Source organism: Delphinapterus leucas, chromosome 4 (genome assembly GCF_059928025.1).
Source record: "Delphinapterus leucas isolate spDelLeu-1000000601 "Yukka" chromosome 4, BTC_Dleu_Yukka2, whole genome shotgun sequence".
NCBI lineage: Eukaryota > Metazoa > Chordata > Mammalia > Artiodactyla > Monodontidae > Delphinapterus > Delphinapterus leucas.
The window spans coordinates 82007146-82028758 of record NC_143132.1 but is presented as its reverse complement, the minus strand read 5'-3'; the positions used below and the strand labels follow the sequence as shown (position 1 = coordinate 82028758).

Below are 21613 nucleotides of genomic sequence, written 5' to 3'. Positions count from 1 at the left end.
CATTCAGTAGTAATAATAATGTTTTCAGGACTATTGCAGCGCTTGCACACACACACACACACACACACATACGCGCGCGCGCGCGCGCACACACACACACACACACACACACACACTCCCTCCTCAGGCTGCCAGTCTGCCCTCATTCAGTAGCAATAATAATGTTTTCATGACTATCGCAGCGCTTGCACACACACACACACACACACACACACACCCCTCCCTCCCTCCCTCCTCAGGCTGCCAGTCTGTCCTAAGGCATTGGCAGACGCCCTGATTGGTGGGCTCTGTTTATTCTGTGACCAGATTCCTTCTGAAAGAAGGCAGGCCATGACTGCCTGAAGTCTATTGGCCGGGGCTGCTCTGGACCCTCCCTTTCTTTTTCACAGCACACACCACAGCGAAGTCTGTGCGGAATCCTAAACCAGCCCAATTTACATCCATTCATGAATCTGTGACGTCAGCAAGCCTTCGGGCTCCTTTGCGGTGGGAGGGAGGATTGTGTGGGTAGAATCCCCCTCCCCCTTATTTTTCTAATTCTGCAAGGCTTTTTAAATTAACCTTACATCTTTTTAAAGCAAGAAAATGGAACGGCATGTGTAGGAATTCTTCATTGTTGTGAGTATCGCACTGTTTTTCTGTTTCATCAGCATTTATTTCACAAGGACAGATGGAGAATGTATTTGTGATTTGAGGTGATTAGAAAACTGATATTATTGAAGGAGACACGATGAGAGAGACAGACAGAAGCAAAGAGAAACCTGAAACCCCGTTACAGCTAGGAGCCTCTGAAACTGACAGCTGGTTTTCCTTTGCTTGTCTGCCTGCTAGACGTGGACATTTTTCATTTACGGTTCTGCACGTTACCTCTGGATGCTGGCTTGGCTTTCCTTAAAGGGAGATTCATCCCTCTGAGCGATGATGTGAATTGTATTATAGGAGAAGCCCAGAACTGGTACCAGAAAGGTGCTGGAGAAAGCCGGGCCAGCTAGACAGAGCAGGTTCTAGCCTGATGAGCACTTGTCTTCCTTTCTGCCGTCCTTTCTGTTGTTTCTCACCCTTCACCTTGCCTTTGTTTCATAATTGTATAACAGTCAATATCTTGGGATTGCAGTTTGGGGAAGATGAATACCAGTTCAATCTTTTTTTTTTCCAAAAGCTTTTATTATGGGAGCTGTAGTCGTATATGTATACATATTTATAGCTCTTTATGTCACTCTGTACATTTTATTTACGTTTTCAAAAACCTAAAGCCTGCACCAGAGGCAAAAGGGGAATTATCCTTAAATTCTGATTTGTTAAATATCCCCTAATGAAAACTAAGAAGTGGTTTCTTAGTATATCCCGTAATTATATGCCTAGAAATGCTCATGAGCATTTTTCTAAGATGAACTTCCCACTGAAAATCGTTTATTCCACTGTGTCTGGGGAACACAGAAAACTTCTGATATGTTCCAGGTATTAAGTTGGTTTGATAGTTTGCTTGGAGTTTTAACAGAAAGTTAGTCTTTGTGACTGAATTTGTTTTCCAAGGCTCTGGTTGATTCTGGTGAAAGTTGTGGTAGTAAAGAAGAGGGATGTGACATTGTGACATGTTCTACCCCTGGGGCAGCTCCTCAACCCATATAATCTAATAGCATTTTCCAACTGCCTCACTTAGAGCAGTTTATAGTCTAACAGCAGCATGTACCCGGTTGTTCTTTCTAGTGAGAGAGAACACAAAACGTCTTGTTATTTTTTTTTATCATTTAGCCTTGTCTTGTTTACCTTGTATAATCAATTCTTAGTTTTGAGATTTTCAGATTATAATCTCCTCATGAAACAAGACTTCTAAATTATGGCTCTAATGCTATCTTTTGAATTATTCTTATTAATGAATCTTCCAACTGTAAACTCATTTCATTTCAAAATTACCTGAGGATTTAGAATTTTCTTTTTATTTCTCATCTGGCATTCCCCTCATTCATTTTGTTTTCCTGAGTACATTTGAACTCACTAGAGTTATAGAAGGGAAAACTTCTGCCTGATTGTAAACCAGATTTTTGTCCTATGCTCAGATAACTATGGTGTCCTATTTTGCTATTTTTTAATCTGCTGGGTTGAATAAATGACAAAATTCCCTATATTTGTAAACACCTAGACTTATTTCAGCATTTTTTGTGTATGTACCTTCAGAGCCTCTATTGAAAGTAGCAATTTCGAAGTTAGTTTAAATTATTAAAGTCTACTAGGTCACTGCTAGATCAAAAGACTGAATCCTTATGACTTTTTAGGAAATGTTCATCAGACTCTTTTATATACATTTTGCCAGAGAGAGCTTAATTTCCATGAAAGAAATACAGTTTGCCTTTTGGTTTTATTAAAGTAAAGCTATCCCTTTAAAAAGGGCACAGAGTGGATATAGAATCTCCCCGTCTCTCCACTCCTAGTGGCTGTATTCTAGATTATATTTATTTTCATGTATGGTGTACTTGTAGGGAAAAAAAACAATAACTCTTAATTGTTTAATATCAAACAATAAAATCCTGTGTATCAGTGACTGTCAATAGATGGCTTTCTGTTTAAAAATTGAAGCTACTCCAGAAGTAGGAATTAATTTATTTAGTAAACAAAGTCAGTCAAACCAGAGCTGTGTCCTGGGGAGCTGTCAAAAGAATAGTTCCTAAGGGCCAGCGGCCACATCCACTGTTATATGGTGAAACAACCATACTTTGAATGGCAGAACCGGTCAGTTTGGTTTGCACTGTCTGCTTACCATCTCTCTATGTGCTATAGCTGAATTAATTGCTTGGGGAGTTTAAATGAATCAAGATAGCCAAGATGATCAGTTCTGCCAGGTGGCAGCCTGACTCTTTACAATTTTGATTAAAATTAAAAAAAAAACATTCACCAAGAACACTCTTTTACTTAAAAAAAGTCATTTAAAAGATATCATACTCCTGCTCTGTGTCCATTATTATTCCTTAAGGATATGGGAGAGAGAAAGAATTAGAAGATGCCATCTTTACCCCTAAGGAATCTGGAAGGTAAAATACCATATACACTTTGAGTGTTGTGGTTCAGAAATTGGTTTCTGTAAATAGACATTAAGATTAGAATTACCTGGGGAACTTTCTGTCTCTCTTTCCTAGCCAGTGGTTTTTCATATGTTCATAGAGTTGTTCAACCATCACCACAGTCAATTTTAGAACATTTTCATCATTGCAAAAAGAAACCCCATACCTATTAGCAGTCACTCCTCATTTCCCCTCAACTATCAGTCCTAGGCAACCACTAATCTACTTTCTCTACACATAGACTTGCCTATTCTGACCACTTCTTATAAATGAAATTATACAGTGTATGGTCTTTTGTGACTACAGTTGACCCTTGAACAATGTGTGAGGGGGGGTTAATCTGAGTGTAATTTATACTCATCCTCTGTATCTGCAATTCTTCAACATACTTGGATTCAACCAACCACAGACTGTATAGTATTGTGGTAGTTACTATTGAAAAAAGTCTGAGTATATGTGGACCTGCACAGTTCAAACTCATGTTGTTCGAGGGGCAACTGTAGCTTTTTTCTCTTAGTACAAGGTTTTCACAGTTTATCCATGTTGTAGCATGTATCAGTGCTTCTTCGTTCCTTTTTATCGCCGAATAATATTCCATTGAATAGCTATACCACATGCTAGTTATCCATTCATTGGTTGATGGACATTTGGGTTTTTTCCACTTTTTGGCTACTGTATGAATAATACTTCTATGTACATTTGTGTACAAGTTTTTGTGTAAACATATGTTTTCATTTCTTTTGGGTATATACCTAGGAGTGAAATTGCTAGGTCATATGATAACTATATGTTTAATATTTTCAGACTTTTCCAATAACCATTTTCCAAAGCAGATGCACCATTTTGCATTCCCACTAGCAATGTATGAGGGTTTCAGTTTCTCCATATCTTCATCAACAACTATTATTATCCATTTTTCTGGTAAGAGCAATCTTAATGAGTTTAAAGTGGAATTTCATTGTGGTTTTGGAGAAATATCTATTCAGATCCTTTGCTCATTTAAAAAAGTAGGTTATTCATCTTTTTATTATTGAGTTTAAGAGTCATTTATATATCCTGGATACAAGTTCTTTATCAGGTATATGGTTTGTGCTTTTTTTTGTTGTTGGTCTGTGGGTTGTGTTTTTCACTTTCTTTATGATATTGTTTGCAGCACCAAATGTTTTAATTTCGATGAAGTTCAGTTTATCTATTTTTTGTCATTGTTGCTTGTGCTTTTGGTGTCATATCTAAGAAGGCTTTGCCTAACACAAGGTTATGAAGATTTATGTTTTCTTGTAAGAGTTTTAAAATTTTAGCTATTACATTTAGGTCTGTGATCCATTTTGAGTTAATTTTTGTCAATGGTATAAGGAAGGGTTCAACTTCATTCTTTTGAATGAGGATATCTAGTTCCAGCGATATTTGTTGAAAAGATTGTTCTTTCCCCCACTGACTTGTCTTGGCAGACTACCAGGGAACTTAAAAAAAATATTGATGCCATGCTCCCGCCTCCAGAGATTCATATTTAATTGGTCTGTGGTGGGGGCCAGACATCTGCATTTTTCAAAAGCTCCGCAGATGATTCTAATGTGCAGCCAGGGATGAAAACTATTGGTATGGATAGAGGGTTAGTCTTACAAAAGAAGAGGGACATTATTTCTGAATCAGGAGACAGGATGAGTGAAGACATAGAATTCTGATATGGAAAGAAGAGAAAAGAAGAAAATTAAGATTCATACCAGAAAGTATTGATTTTCTTGCTAAGTAGATGTTAGTCATTTTCAAAGAGTGAGGGCATCATCAGAGGTTAGTGAAATATGTTAAATTAAAGGAAGAGAAGGAGCTAACACTTATTAAGCAACTTCTACATGCCTGTAAATCTGCTAGGAGCTTTCACGTACATTATTTCATTTCAAATATAATCCTCAAGATATGAAGTGAATACTACCACTCCCATTTTACAGATGAGAAAACAGCCTCATAAAAGTTGCTGACTCAGCCAGACACCAGGTAGTGTACATTATACGCAATTTTTAAACCCAGCTCTAATTCTTATTTTTTTAAATTAATGCTCCCCCTTTTTTTTCTTCTAATTTTACTCATTTTTTGGCTGTGTTGGGTCTTTGTTGCTGCGCGCGGGCTTTCTCTAGTTGCGGCGAGCGGGGGCTACTCTTTGTTGCGGTGCTCGGGCTTCTTATTGCGGTGACTTCTCTTGTCGTGGAGCACGGGCTCTAGGCACACGGGCTTCAGTAGTTGTGGCACGCAGGCTCAGTAGTTGTGGCTCGCGGGCTCTAGAGCGCAGGCTCAGCAGCTGTGGTGCACGGGCTTAGTTGCTCCGCAGCATGTGCTATCTTCCCAGACCAGGGCTCGAACCCGTGTCCCCTGCATTGGCAGGCGGATTCTTAACCATTGCGCCACCAGGGAAGTCCCCCCAGGTATAATTCTTAATCCCATCCTCTTTCTTCTGTATACCATGAATTTTGAGCATTGAGTCCTACCATGCATTGAGATTGGTCCAGTCTAGCATGAATCTAAATCTTCTCTAGCAATGCTCTGGACTGGACAAACAGTAAGATAAGTTGGACAGTGGGAGTAATATAGGGTTAAGTGTTGGTGCAGCAGGTGCAGTGGAAGATAAGAGGGTGAGGTGAATGAAAATCATCATGTGTTAGCTAATCATGGTGCCCAGGCTGGCTGTACTTTGCCTAGATGTAGCTGACAGGAAGGACCTGTAGAGGTCCTCTGTCCTCTGTAGAGGACAGAGGCCAATATACTGGACATGGGAGAATGATTGAAGAGAATGGTGGGGAGACCAGGGTAGAAGTGAGGATATATCAAATGGACTTGGCAGGTGTAGAAGTGTTGGCATTCATTTAATCAACAAATATTTATTGAGCATTTACTATACTTCTAGGTACTGGGGACCCAGCAAGAGAAAAAATAGACAAAAATTCTTGCTCTCTTGAAGGCTTATTTTATTGGGGCTGACAAACAATGAATAAGTAAATTATGTTTATTATTAACTTAATAAATGTTAAGGAGAAAAATAAAGGTAGGAGGGGAACAGAGAGCAGGGGTGGGGTAAAATCAAAAACGGACCTTTTCATCATTTGGTTTATGTGCAGATATAGATTCCTCAAGGAGATTAAGGAGCCATCAAACTGAGGGTATGGTGGCTGACCATGCCAGGCATTTTGGGTATATAAAGACAGCAGCTTCTAAGTACTAAAACTCTGAGTGAGTATTTAGTATTAACTCGATACGCGGGCCTCTCACTGTTGTGGCCTCTCCCGTTGCGGAGCACAGGCTCCGGACGCGCAGGCTCAGCGGCCATGGCTCACGGGCCCAGCCGCTCCACGGCATGTGGGATCTTCCTGGACCGGGGCACGAAACCGTGTCCCCTGTATCGGCAGGCGGACTCTCAACCACTGCGCCACCAGGGAAGCCCTAGTATTAACTCTTGTTAAGCACTTTATACCCTGTTCGTGGCACAGAGTAGACACTTCATAAACGTTTGTTTATTGGATGAGTACTTTTTTTTTTTTTTTTTTTGGATTAGTGATTTTTCCACTGGATGGAGGCCAGGGCAGGGATGGTGCTTGGGAAACTTTTTCAAACTTTGCTTGCTGCCCTATTAGGATAGATCCTTCTAAGTATGTGTGTTTATGTATGGTGGGGGTAAGGGGTTGTGTCCTTCCATAATGTCACAACTGAGAATCACTGCATGGTGAGGAATAGTTAACAAGGAGGATGCGTTCTAGCATTCAGATGAAATGGGCAGAGAACCATCAGTGTAGGGAATACTGCAGACTCCTTTTGCTTTTTACACTTCAGCAGGAGATTCTCATGCACCTCCTTGAACAGAGGGCGAATTGAACCCTGGGTGTATAGTAAAGTTTTTAATAATGAGGATCTGTTATGCAACCATTCACCTACCTTCTTTCTTTATCTAAAAGGTTACTTATATTAAAATGGATAAAATCAACATGTTTTCTATTTACCTGCTGTAAAAGACAATGATGCAATGGAAGAAGAATTGTACTAAGACTGTAAGGGCCAGTGTAGCAGTTTCAGATCATCCTTGGCAAGATTCCAATTCTCTCAGCTTTTTGAAATTTTCCCTCAGCTTTGGTTTTAATATATGAGATGAAGAAATTGTTCTTAGTGATCTCAAATGTCCTTTCTAACCCTAACATTGTTAAGATTCTTAAAATCTTGTTATTACCTACATCAGATGGGCAAGTGACAGTTTGTAAGACAATCTGGTTAATCTACCTTTATTCCAATTTTTTCATAGTACTTTTATAAAAGTTTAACCCCCATGGGATGCTGCTACAGTGGAGGAGGAGAAAGCATCAGAAGTGTTTCAGGTGGAGATATCTGGGTGCGACATAGAAAGGTTAAATCACTTTCAGATTTTCCTCTGTATGAGGAAGTTGTCTTGGCCATTGTTCTTTGTAGTTAAGAGAAAGCTTCCATTAGACTAGTGATTTGGTGGTCTGGGCTAATAGGGCATGTGGCAACAGATAATCTAATAACCTCAGGCTGGTTGTGTTTTGTAGACTTTTCCTTAATCTGACTTTTATTAGTGCTCTTAAGAAGCAAAACTTGGGGCTTCCCTGGTGGCACAGTGGTTAAGAATCTGCCTGCCAGGGCAGGGGACATGGGTTCGAGCCCTGGTCCGGGAAGATCCCACATGCTGTGGAGCAACCAAGCCCATGCTCCACAACTAATGAGCCTGCGCTCTAGAGCCCACAAGCCACAACTACTGAGCCTGCGTGCCCAAACTACTGAAGCCCGTGCACCTAGAGCCCGTGCTCCGCAACAAGAGAAGCCACCGCGATGAGAAGCCCACGTACCACAATGAAGAGTAGCCCCCGCTCGCCGCAACTAGAGAAAGCCCACGTACCGCAATGAAGAGTAGCCCCCGCTCGCCGCAACTAGAGAAAGCCCACGCAGCAACAAAGACCCAAGGCAGCCAAAAATAAATAAATAAAATAAATTAAGAAAAAAAAGAAGAAGCAAAACTTATCATATTGGCTCTTTCTGTCCATCTCTCACTACCTCCTATGATTCTCTAATTCAGGCTGAAGTGTGATGAAGAATGAAAGACTGCAGTGAATAAGAAAATGAAGACCCACTAAATTCATAATTGGTATAACTAGGCTTTGAAAAAATAAGATTTGGTTATTTTGTATGAGAGTTGCTAGCCTTTGAAAATTATTCTTTTCACAGTTCTCCAAATAACAAGTTGTTTGATGGATTGGTGTTTTGAATTTGCAGATTTTGTCAGAGAAAATTTTTTCAATTATAAAACAGAAAACCCCCTTTTCATTTTTATGCTCATTTCTTCCAGTCTAAAATTTTTCTTATATCCTTTTTCATTTGTATAATAGTCAAGCAGAGAGGCCTAATGTCTAGTCCTAACAGCTACAATAATTTCATATAGTGGTTCCATTTAGTAACAATACTTATATGTGTAGCAGTGTGGTTAAAAACATCTTACAAAAAGCAATCATGTATTGCAGGGAAACCCTAAGAGAATGTGTAGTAACTGCAATTTTAATTATTTAAAAAATTTAAGGAAAGGCAATGTAGGACTTCCCACTGACCAATAGTAATTGTCTTCAATGTGCTAATTTATACTGTGAATTCCTGGGCTGGGGGTCATATCTGAATTGAGCAGTACTAGGAGGACATTTTCATGAAATTCTGGATTCCAAAAGGCCAGAGAAGTGAAAAAATGAGTTGATTAAAAGTGAACGGCTTGGGACTTCCCTGGGGGCGCAGTGGTTAAGAATCCACCTGCCAATGTAGGAGACATGGGTTCCATCCCTGGTCCAGGACGATCCCACATGCCACGGAGCAACTAAGCCTGTGCGCCACAACTACTGAGCCTGCGCTCTAGAGCCCACGGGCCACAACTACTGAAGCCCGCGCGTCTAGAGCCCATGCTCTGCAACAAGAGAAGCCACCGCAATGAGAAGCCTGTGCACCACAACAAAGAGTAGCCCCCGCTCACCACAACTAGAGAAAGCTCGCGCGCAGCAACAGAGACCCAACACAGCCAAAAATAAAAATAAATTAAAAATTAAAAAGTGAACGGCTTAGGAAATAGCCAAAGACAAAGGAGTGGAGAAAGGTGATGGAGAAAAAGGGAGGCAGAGCCCAGGGAGACGGTGGCTGCGCTGATGGCTCACCTGCCCAGGCAGGTGGCAGCCAGGCCAGCAGTTTTCATCTTAAACCAAAGAGAATGGATCTGAGACCCAGACTGAAACAGACTCTTAGTGTCCTAAAGAGGGCTGTCACAGTTGCTATAACTAAAGAGGGCTCAATTTACCAAACAAGCCCTCCAGAGGCTTCTTATTACCCCTGAGGCACTGTGCCTGCATTTCTAGTAGCTCTCCCTCCTGCCTTTAATGGGATGCATTAGGCTATCTGCAAGCGTGCATAACCGTGGAGAATTGGGAGATTTGAGATTAGTGAGATCAAGCCCACCAAAACACAAAGCCATGATTGCTTTTTCCAGAGAAAATAATCTTTTGATTAAAGTGAGATTAAGCATTTTACTAATTACTCACCAATTATTTCCTCTCACATAACAAATTCAAATATATATGCATGCTAAGAAGAAACAGATGCAACATACCTTTGGATATTTCCAGTCACTGCTAGACCTAAATTACAGACTCATTTTAAACCTTTGCTAAGCATAAAAACTCCTGGGAAATACCCACCTGATATTGCAGCTGCAGGGGCTCAAGAGCCAATTTGGAAAGAAATTTTACTGTTTTGCCAGGTTCTCCCTCCTTCCTCCTCATCCTCCCCCTCCTATTTATGGCCGTTTTTGAACAGAACCCCTTCCGTCTGTTTGTCTAATCAAAAATAACTGAACATTTGCTTTATACTGCTTGTGTTAATGATCAAAGCTAGGCCCTAATCTAATCCTTATGTGTTCTCAAAGACCTGGAGACCAGAGTAGATTTCTTGGAGAAAGAAAATCAATCACATAATACTTTATGTTTTCTTAATCCTTTATATGATCTTTTCTCTATTCAGGGCTTCTACCATAACGCATCGAAACAGCACTCACTTCCCATCACCTGCTCCCCTTTGATCAAAAGGTTATCTTCATTGATAAGGATTTCTTTTAACTGAATCTTATACCTTTGAGTATAAGATTAAGCATTTTACTAATTACTCACCAATTATTTCTTGGTTCTAGAACCTCACTTTGAGAACCACTGCATTAGCAGGTTCATGAGTAGATCTCCAGCAGGATTAATGGGTTTTTTTTGTTTTTGGTTTTGGTTTTTTTTTGCGGTACGCGGGCGTCTCACTGTTGTGGCCTCTCCCGTTGTGGAGCACAGGCCCCGGTCGCGCAGACTCAGCGGCCATGGCTCACGGGCCCAGCTGCTCCGTGGCATGTGGGATCTTCCCGGACGGGGGCACGAACCCGCGTCCCCTGCATCAGCAGGCGGACTCTCAACCACTACGCCACCAGGGAAGCCCAGGATTAATGTTTTTAATTGTTAGTGTCAACTGCTTTTGTCACAGATTGTCTTTGTCTTTTTCCTACTAACTATTTAAAAGGACTTGGAATGGTTTTAAAAACAAAGAGCTGCTAGCCACCCAGTTTCTAATAGCCTTGGACCAGGCCTGGAAAGTAAAGAGGAATGACCAAGAGAACCTCACTATTAAGGTAGGGCAAAGGGGTCCCAGGTTAAGGAAAAGGAAGGCACTCCAAGGAAGTACCTATCTAGGAGACTGTACTGCCTTAAAACCTTGCCAAGCTCATAAACAATATGAAATGGTAATCGTGATTTACCTGAAATGCATATGGCTTGTTCCCAAAAATGTGTTTATGCTGGAGAATAATTATGTGTTTGAATTGACTGGGCTGGACATGAAGATTCAGGGTGAGGAAACTGTAGTCTCAAGTCTTCTATCTTCTAAAAGAAATCTCTTGTGTATTCCTGAGTCATAGCCAAAGATTTGCCGAAGACTAAAAACACTAAGCTTTGGGACCTTGTTTTGGGACCTATCCTTTCATTGCTGTACACATATTATTTTTCACCACAGGAAACTCGAAGTAAAAAAAAAAATTTCTTTGACACTTTTTACCAGATTCTCTTATTTGGGGATGTAATTAATAAAATATAGTTTATGAAAAACTATTCTATAGGAATTTTTCCAGGTACTTAAATTATAGATTCTTTTATAGGAGGTGCCTAAATAAGAAGAGAAAAAACTTTTTCTTCTTTTTCTGTTTCTCAGTTGATCCATCCACAGTAGCCTTCCCCCACCAACCATGACTAGGTCTAACCATCCTGGCTGGCTTACCTGCCTCCACAAACCCTGGCCCTATACAGTGAGAAGGATTTTTTGTTGTTGTTGAGCTATAAATTGATTATATTTTCCCTCCCTACTACAAAAATAAGATGCATTAGCAATTTAAAAACATTAATCCTGCCGGAGAGCTACTCATGAACCAGCTAGTGCAGTGGTTCTCAAAGTGTGGTCTTAGAACCAGGAGCATAGGATTACCTGGAAGTGTGTCAGAAATGCACAGTCTCAGGTCCCTCCCCAGATGTTCCAAATCAGAAATGTTGGGGATGGAGTCAGGCATCTGTTTTAACAAGCTGGCTAGGTGATGCTAATGCATAGTAAAGTTTGAGAATCCTTGATTTATAGGAGAGCTTCTCAGAATTTTAATGTGCATGGGAATCACCTGAGGATTTTGTTAAAAACCAGATTCTGATTCACTTAGTCTGGGGTGATTTTGTCAGCATTTCTAATCAGCTCCCAGGTGATGCTGGTGCTCCTGGTCCTAGGACAACACTTTGTATCGAAGAATTGGCACGAGCTACTCCAAGAGCTACTGCAATAAGCAGGATCTATCAAAATTGTAACTAGCCCTGTTCCTAAGGAAGTACTCCTAAAAGAAGTTTTATGCATAAACTAATCACAGCATTATTTTCATAGAAAGAGAAAGAAATAGCCTAACTGTTCAATAATAGGGAAATACAGTTGATACTCATTATTCACAGATTCCATATTTGTGAACTCACCTGCTCACTAAAATTTATTTTTAACCCCCAAATCAATACTTGCAGCACTTTTACAAAAGGTCATTTGCAAACATGTGTAGAGCAGTGAAAAATGTGAGTGGTCTGAAGTACACACTCCCAGCTGAGGTGGAATAAGGTGACTGTCTCTGCCTGCTTGTTTCAGAGCTCATACTGTAAACAAGTGTCTTTCTTGAAGTCGATTTAGTGCCCTGGTTTTTGCATTTGTGTGCTTTTTGTTGGTGATTTCTCTATTTAAAAGAGCCCCCAAGCATAGTGTTGAAGTGCTGCCTGGAGTTCTTATGAAGGCCATGATGTGCTAAGAAAATCAGCTTCGTTTAGGCATGAATTATTGTGCTGTTGGCTGTGAGTTCAATGTTAATGAATCAACAATGTATATCAATAAAGTGTCTTTAAACAGACACATACATAAAGCAAAGTTGTGTATTGATCAGTTAATGAAAATGTTGTGTCCAGAGGCTCACAGAAACCTAACCCTGTATTTCTCCAAGAAGCAACGGTTCAGTATTCACTAATTCATTGTTCATGGTGACTTTATATAGAACATAACTATCACGAATAACAAGAGTAACTACAGTTAATAATCAACTGACAGAATATATGCTGCCTTTTAAAAATGATGGTGACGAAATCTCTTTGATCGATATGAAAAATATATATGATGTAGTTGTAAGAGAAAAGAAACAGGAGACAAAGTTTCAAGTACAGCACAATTCGAGTTATGTTTAAAATTTTTCGAGGGAAAAATTGAAGGAAGTACACCAACCTTTTCTGAGTTAAGGTGAAAGAGTAATTTTTTCTTTATTTCTCCAATTTTTATAATATTGTTAAGTTAGGTTTATAATGTTACACTTTAAAATTTGTGTCTTACTAGTTCTTTCAGAGACATAAGGTACTAAGAGGTACCACCTATTCACCTCCTTAAGAGACAGAGGCAATACATTCTGGTTGAGGAGCTGACCTTCTTAGGAAAGATCTTATTAACTTTAGTATAAGAGAGTATGCTCTCTGTGTTAAACCAAATAAAGATTGTTCCAAGTCACAATGTGAATATCCAGGAGAAAACCAGACTTACAAACCCCTTGCAAAGGTAAACTAGCTACCTGATAGAGACTACTGGAACCATGCTTTGTAAATAATTTGTCTTGCCTAACTATAGCTTTTCTAATTTCTCTGCATTTTTCCACCCTTTGACATGGTTAAGAGCTTGGCTTCTAAAGTCAGAGAGTTGAGTCCTGGCAGGTCCTTTTATTAGCTATCTGTGCCTTTAAGTTATTTAATGTCTCTAAGTTTCCACCATGTATATAATAGGGGTAATTCTAGAACCTAATGAGTATTAAATGAAAGGCTGAGCACGGCACGTAAGAAACACTAAGCCCCAAATAAATGGTAGTTGCTACTATATGTTAGCTTCATTCGCTTTGCTGATGGTCTGCCGTATAAAAATAAAAAGGCTGTCAGTCAATACCTGGGGAAATTTTTTTTTTTTCTTGCGGTACGCGGGCCTCTCACTGTTGTGGCCTCTCCCATTGTGGAGCACAGGCTCCGGACGCGCAGGCTCAGTGGCCATGGCTCACGGGCCCAGCCGCTCCGCGGCATGTGGGATCTTCCCAGACCGGGGCACGAACCCGTGTCCCCTGCATCGGCAGGCGGACTCTCAACCACTGCACCACCAGGGAAGCCCCTGGGGAAATTTTTTAAAAAGAAAAAGAAAGAAGAGAAAAAGAAAGAAAGAAAAATTGTATTGCTGTCCACAAATACTCACAGTCTACTTGAAGAGACTGACACATACACTGTAATATAATAGAACAGTGGTTCTCAAACTTTTTCGGCTCAGGACCAAGAAAATTATTGAGATTCCCAAAGGGCTTTTGTTTATGTGAGTTGTATCTTCTATATTTACTATAGTAGAAATTAAAACTGAGAAAAATTTTAATACTAATTTATTTTTTAAAAACCATTACACATTCACATAACTTTTTTTATGAAAAGTAACTGTAATTTCCATACCACCAACAGTTTTGTGAGGAAAGTGGCATTATGAGAAGAGACTTTTGCAAATCTTTTAATGTCTGACTTCGTAGATGGTAGTTGGATTCTCATCTTAGCTTCTGCTTTCAATCTATTATAATATCAAATGGCATATTGTAGCCACTGGGAAATTCCACTATAAGAATTTGTGGAATTGTGAGAGAGTGTGAGTGAAAAAGGAAAATAATATCTCATTATTATGAAAATAGTTCTGACCTCACAGCCCCCCTGAGGTCTCAGGGATCCCCAGAAGGTCCCAGAGCCCACCGTGAGCACCACTGCACACAGGATGTGAGTGTGACAATGGAGCAAGAACCATAGTGAACATCAATATTGTGCTCACCATGTGCCAGACACTGTGCTTTACATAGTTAAACCTCACACCGGCTCTCTGAGGTAGGTGCTATTATTACTGTCCCTAATTTCCAGATGAAACCAAAGCAAAAAGATGGTAAATTCCTCAAAGTGGAGCCAGCATTCAGTTTCAGATAGTCAGGCTCCAGCATCCAAACTCTTTTCTATGCCTCTGTACTGCTTCCTTACTTGGGAATTGAGTAAGATTTCATAGTGAAGACATTTTTCTTAAAGGATATGTAAGAATGGGTGTTCTTATAGACAATTTTAAGAGAACGCTTCATTGTTACTAAATACAGAGCAGGATTTTATTCTTGTGAAAGTTTTTAGCCTTCAGCTTTAACTAATAAGTTTCTTCTAAATCACTTTACACTTTTTTTCTTTTTTGCAACTTCATTAACAGTGCTGTCCTATATACCCTAGTCTGTCCAGGGTTCCTACTAGTAGCTGCCAGTTACTTCAGTTTCAAGGCTAAAGATAGGATATCTTCCCCCTTCTTTATTTCTTTTTATTGTGATAAATTTACGTTTTAACCATTTTAAAATATACAATTCAGTGGCATTAAGTACATTCATACTGTTATACAACCGTTATCACCATCCGTCTCCAGAACTTTTTCGTGTTCCGAAACTGAACTGCTGTACCCATTAAAGAATAACTCCCCATTTCCCTCCCTCCCCAGTCCCTGTCAACCAGCATCCTACTTTCTACCTCTATGAGTCTGACTACTCTACTTATATACGTGAAATCATACGATATTTGTCCTCTGTGACTGGCTTATTTTACTTAGCATAATGTCTTCAAAGTTCATCCATGTTGTAGCATGTGTTAGAATTTCTTTCTTTTTAAGGTGGAATAATAAATTCAGGGCTTTGTTTAAGAATAAATCAAACGCAGGACCTAAAGAAGCATCAGTTAACAAAGAAGAAAAAGAATGTAAAATACTACAGGACATAAACCTATATTATGCTGCTTCTATGCCTTATTACAAAGTTACTATTTTCAAAATTTATCCTGTAACTTTTAATATTGCTTGGATAAGAAGAATTCAGGAGATTTAAAAGAAAAAGAATGGCTGGGCAATAGGTAGGACCCATCATGTATACTGTAGCCAATTCTCGGAATTCTGGTCTTTTCTCTTTCTCATGCTTTTTTTCTACTCCCATTCCCTTTTTTCTGTCATAGAAGAAGTAAAACAAAACCCTCTTTCATCGCCTCTAGGCATGGCCATTTTATGGAACCGTTTCACATTTAAAAAGCCGATGAGTTAAAAATTTTGCTCTGACTTTACAAAATAAAAGCCTAAATAAACTGAAGTGCATTCTATTTGAGCATAACCGGTCCTTTTTTCATTGGGAACGTGGGAGCAGGAGGAGTCATGGTCCTTGAGAAGGCTTTGTATAGGGAAGTTTGTTATCCTGGGACCATACAGAGAACTCAGCTTTCAGAATACGTTCTTGAATGACTACTACATGCTGGTTGCTATGCCATGTACTGGGGATATAGTGTGAACAACCTAGTCATGTCACCTGCCCTCACAGAATTTACAGACTAGCAGAGTAGATAGTTAAAGAGCAATTATAATACAGTGGTATGTGCTATTAGGGGAGAGGTAAAGAGGTGAAGGCCTACAGGCTGCTAGTGGAGGACAAAAGTGGAGCATCAACCCAGACTTGAGAGATTCAGGAAGGAAGTGATGACAGACATGAACCCTAAAGAACAAGCAAGAGTTGGGTGGAGACAGGTGTACAGAATGTGTTGCATGCAAAGCAGACTGCAAGTGCTAGATTCCAGAGGTGAGAGAGAAGGCAGTGAATTCAGAGAACTGAATTGAGTCTGGCTGGTGAATTGCAGGGCTGTGCCAAACATGAGGCTAGAGAAGCAAATCATGCCAAGAGGGTTGAACTTTATGCTAGGAGCCGGAGATTTTACAAAGTTGAGAAATATGTTCAGAATTACAGTCTAGAAAAAGCACTCTGGCTATGGAGAGAATGGAATAGGACGGAGAGACTGGAGACAAGGGTAAAATTAGAGGATTGTCAAAATAAACTAGGCAAAAATGATGCTGACCTGTGCTAAAAAGGCTTATTGCAATGGAGAGAAGTGCACAAATTCAAAGAGATAGTATATTAAAGGATACTTTTTTAAAGGGTAAAGCAATTCATACACATATAAAATGAATATATGTCAAGGTTATTATTTAACCCATTAGTTAATGAGGGAACCAGTAGGACATTATAAAGAAAATTCAAAGACCATACTTGTAGGTAGGCAATAAGGAGTGGTGAAAGGCTGAAATGGCTGTGCGATTAGGGGCAAAACAAGTCAGTATCCACAGGGCATTAATAATCAATTGCATTTCACCAGATACAATTTATTTGCATTTCTCTGGACAAGGGTCAGCTGCATTACTAGATGTGTGCTACAATTTTCAGTGTTGTAAATGTCTCAAAAACAAGAAAAGTCTCACATAAACTGGGGATGGTGCCCTAGGCACGGATACCCAGCTGTCTTTTTTCTCATTTCAAAGTCTCTGACAATTTTCGCTGACAAGAAAATGTCCACAGGATTTTGGTGATTAGTTGAATGTAGTGAGGGTGAGCAGGGAGGAAAAGAGAGAGAGAAGTCAACTCTAACCATTCATTCAAAGGGGTGAGGGAACATTCAGTCACGATGTTGAAGATTGAACAGGAGACTACAGTGGCCAAGTTTTGGAAGGAAAGGATGATGGAAGATGGGGTCAGGGAAGAGGATGCAAAGAAAAATACAGGACTGAGACTATAAACCAGAGATAGTTACATCTTGGGCAGTAACAAAGGAGAACAGGAATGTTACGCAAGATGGGATTAGCTGGCTATAAGGTTTGAAGAATTATTCCCAGTAGTCCTGTGATCTCTAGTGTCAGTGTTAGAACTCTTCATTTATCCCATGTCCCTCTGGGCACTTGTTCCTATGTACCTCCTTACTTGGAGTAGAAGCCTAAAAGAATGATGAAGATTAAAAATGTAGATGGTGATTTTGATTTAACTAAATTGATTTAATGAGAATAAACTCTGAAGACAGAGAACCATGTCTTATGTATCTTTCTATCCCTGGGATGCCTAGCAAAACACCCAGCAATTATTTTTCATAAATATATACAATGAAAGATTAATATATTGGATTATGGCCTAAAGAGCTCAAGGGTTTACCCTAGTTTGTGTAGGCAAGGATTCTAAGATTCAAGCAAGGCAAGGATTCTAAGATTGTATGAAGGAATCCTTGTATGGCAAGGATCCTAAGATTCAAGCCCAGTTCTTCTGATTCTAAAGCTCATGTCACTAGAATGCGTGATTTAAATTATAACATCTCATGGAATTTTCAGCCTACCAATTATTAAGAAAGATGAAAAGGTATTTTTTATCTTTTAATATCTCGTATTTCCAGTAACTAAATATAACTGTAAAAGATATACTTTTTCTAAGAAGTAACTTTCTAAAAAGACTGGGTTTGAAATCAGATGGACCTAACAGGCCATCTACTAACTGTGTAACCTTGGGCAAGTTATTTAACCTTTCTGAGCCTCATTTTTCTCATCTATAAAATGATGATAATATTGACTTCTATGAAGGTCTGAAGATTAAATGAGATAAAGCATATTAAAAGTATAAGCATAATAGGTGCCTTAACAGATATTGCCATTTTTTTTCTTCCAAAGCTTAAAGCTTTTATATGCTTAGCCTATACCAAAATCTGCCTTTATTTGGGTGGGGCTATATTTAGAATTTAGCTCCTTTGCCTAATTCTTGATTAATCCAAATTTAGTTTTTTCAATATAATTTCTTTAGAAATATCTTTGTTTCTTGATATGCTTATTTATCACCTATTTCAAATACTTTTCTCTATCTTCCCAGTATACTAACCTTTTCCACTATGTGTTTCCAGAATCACATTGCTAGATTACAACTTAAATTGGATTTGGTTTGTTATAGTTTTTTTTTTTTGGTCCCCTTTATTATTTCTCGGGTATAGGAGGCATTTCTAATTCAACATCTATTTCTGTCAGCTTTTTAAAACAGCATTACAATTCAGGATTGTTATTGTTGGTTTCCTTTTTAAAAGATATTTCCTGAAATTCCATAGCAATATTATACTTCTCTGTCATTTCCTGAATATATGCAAATATAATGAAACCATAAATAGATCCATAGATCCTAGCAGACCTCTTATGACAAAAGCATTAAAGGGACTTGAAAATGATACAATAAGGATTTGATCAGTTTCTCATTTTTGAGGAAAAGGAATATTACTAAACTTTGGTAAGCTTCAATTTTTCTCAGAGGGGTCAATAATACCTGGTCTGCTCACCTCACATGGCCATTATGAGGCTCAAAGGAGATTAAAATAGATGGAATTACTTTGGAAACTCAGCTCCACATATAAATGTAAGATAACGCAGTGATTATTGTTATTATTTGCCACCCTCTTGTTATATGGCCCTAAGAACGTGGGCCAGTGGAGCACATCAGTGTAGGAAGTGTCTGCCCCCAGGCAAATGAGAGCCCATTGAGAACTTCCTTCCTCCTTCCCTTAGTTTTTCTGACTGACAATCAGAGGCTTTACTTGAAGAAACTCTATGTGCTCACTTTGGAGTGACTGAAGGCATTTAGACCTTTTTATTGCTAGGTGTTGTGTTTGCAGAGTTATTTACACCACCTAGCAACCTGGCCTAAGGCAAACAGTTCATGTTAGCTACACAGTGACTTGCTATACCTGTCATTACTCTGTTAATGTAACAGCAAACATTTGCTGTACCTAGATGGTGTTCCCCTCCTCCACTTAATTTCATTCTCTGGTTGTTTTATGGTCTCTAGAACTAATTTGTAAAATGACAGAATCTTCCGGTTGAAAGACATAGGAGAGGCCATTTGGTTCAATCCTCTGTACCAAAGCAGGAATATTATAATTTCTCTGATACATCGAGCATTTCCAGAGATGGGGAGAGCAAATCAGTTTTGAGATATCCTTTTCCATTGTTGGATTGTTTTGATTCCTTACACTCACAGAATACTTTTTCAGTTGCTAAAAGGGACCTTAGAGACCATTCTAGTCCAATTCCTTCAATTTGCAGGTGAGGAAATTGAGGGCTAGAGAGGTTTGGTGACTTGCCCAAGGCCAAACAGTTAATTTAGGACACAGCTGGGACTCCTGGTAGCTTTTTTCCAAATCATTAAACTGCAAAATTACTGAAGTCGTAAATGCTGAGTAGTGTTAAATGCTATTATGCAGTGTATAAATGCTTTAGATGCAGCATATTTTAGCATAGCAAATGTTTGTGTTATACTATAGATAAACTTATTTTGATTTTCATAGAGAAAATCTAAATCTTTCCTTTTAATTATGTATAAATATCTCCTTAAACTTAATGAGAAACTCCCTGCTTTAAACAGGACTTTTTTTTTTTTTTTTTTTTTTTTTTGCTTTCCTTTTTAGAGGAGGGAAAAGGAAGTCATCAGTCTGGTTCTTATATCTAAGTCATATGACCAAAAAGACACAAAAAACACATTTTTCTGCCTGACATGAGGGTTGTAGAGTGGACTGGAGCCAGGGGCTTTTTTATATTCCTGTCAGGCTTTGGTCCCAGGCCTGTCAGTGGCAATGTGGATGACACGGAATAGAGCCTGCCCATATGCCAGGGGCACTTTGAAAGGTTGCCTGGCCTTTCCCTGCCTTCTGGAAGGACCGCTCTTAAAGGGAATCTGCAACCTTTTTGTCCTGTGAAATTATACGCTGGAAGCTTTAGGATCATCCCTTGGCCTGTGTGTGGGGTGGGGGAAGGGTGGTAGTGAAGGGAAGGACTGTACACTGATTGGCTATGATGGGAGAGGCTGACAGACTCTGAGAGGGTTTTGAGGTACAAGGTGGACACACTGGAGGGGAAGGAGCATTGGAAATGGTGTGGTGTAAAGCCCTGACAAGCAATGCTATCTGTTCCGAAAAATAACCAAGAGCCTTAGAAGGAGGACCAGCGGGGGGCTTCCCTGGTGGCACAGTGGTTAAGAATTCACCTGCCAATGTAGGGGACACGGGTTCGAGCCTTGGTCCGGGAAGATGCCACAGAGCAACTAAGCCCGTGAACCACAACTACTGAGCCTGCCCTCTAGAGCCCACAAGCCACAGCTACTGAGCCCACACGCCACAACTACTGAAGCCCATGTGCCTAGAGCCCCGTGCTCCGCAACAAGAGAAGCCACCGCAACGAGAAGCCTGCACACTGCAACGAAGAGTAGCCCCCGCTCGCTGCAACTAGAGAAAGCCCTCTCGCAGCAACGAAAACCCAGCACAGCCAAAAATAAATTAATTAAAATAAATAAATTAAAAAAAAATAAAAATAAGAGGACCTGGCAGCAGCTTTGGGCCTGTGATCCAATGGGCTAGACTTAGTGTCTTTCCAGTTGTAGATTCAAAAATATTTCTTTAAGCCTTATCAGATGTATCAGTGAGAAAGATACATATTCTTCCCAATTTTCAAACTTTTGGTCTCATATCCTTATAAAGATAAATGACCAGACTCTTGTTCCTCAAAAGCCGATTAATCTATTATTTATCTCACAGTACCTTGTACCCCTATTATAAGCATGTATCATGGCCTGCCTTCATTTGTGTTTGTGCTGTCTTCCCTACTGGACTTGAGTTCCGAAGAGAAGGGACCATTTTTTTAAAAATTATGAAATATGTAAGGCATGCCAAAAAATAAAGAGGATGCCCTCTTTACACCTTTATATCCTCATATGGCTTCTAAGAAGCACAGTATAGCACCTAGCATGCACCTGGCACTCATGAAAGGTTTGTAGAATTGCAGTACTAACTTCCTTCTTACACTTGCACAATCGTCCTTTCTGTCTCTTGAAGATTATGCAGAATCAGAATCATTTTCCCTGGGGGGCTAAGTTCTGAGGGTCAATGCAAAATCTACTCTGATATTCATGAAAATAGTAGCTTTTCCAAAAGGCCTTAGAACAATGTTGCCCACATTAGACAATCCTAATTTTTGATGATGATTAGAACTCAGAAGTAGTGTCCTATTCAGATGACTTAAAGTTTAAATAAAGTAATGAAACA

General features: G+C 39.5%; 1 protein-coding gene and 1 pseudogene across 2 annotated transcripts in view; both read left to right on the top strand.

Annotated features, from left to right (window-relative positions):
• The window catches only part of MAP3K13 (mitogen-activated protein kinase kinase kinase 13), a 160870-nt gene that overhangs the window by 66041 nt on the left and 73216 nt on the right, over positions 1-21613 (top strand). The window lies entirely within an intron of this gene.
• The window catches only part of LOC111173085 (nucleophosmin pseudogene), an 87664-nt pseudogene extending 66051 nt beyond the window's left edge, over positions 1-21613 (top strand). The window contains exon 2 of the transcript XR_016393041.1: positions 1-21613. This exon is cut by the window's left edge and continues 41071 nt beyond it. The product of XR_016393041.1 is annotated as a nucleophosmin pseudogene (transcript).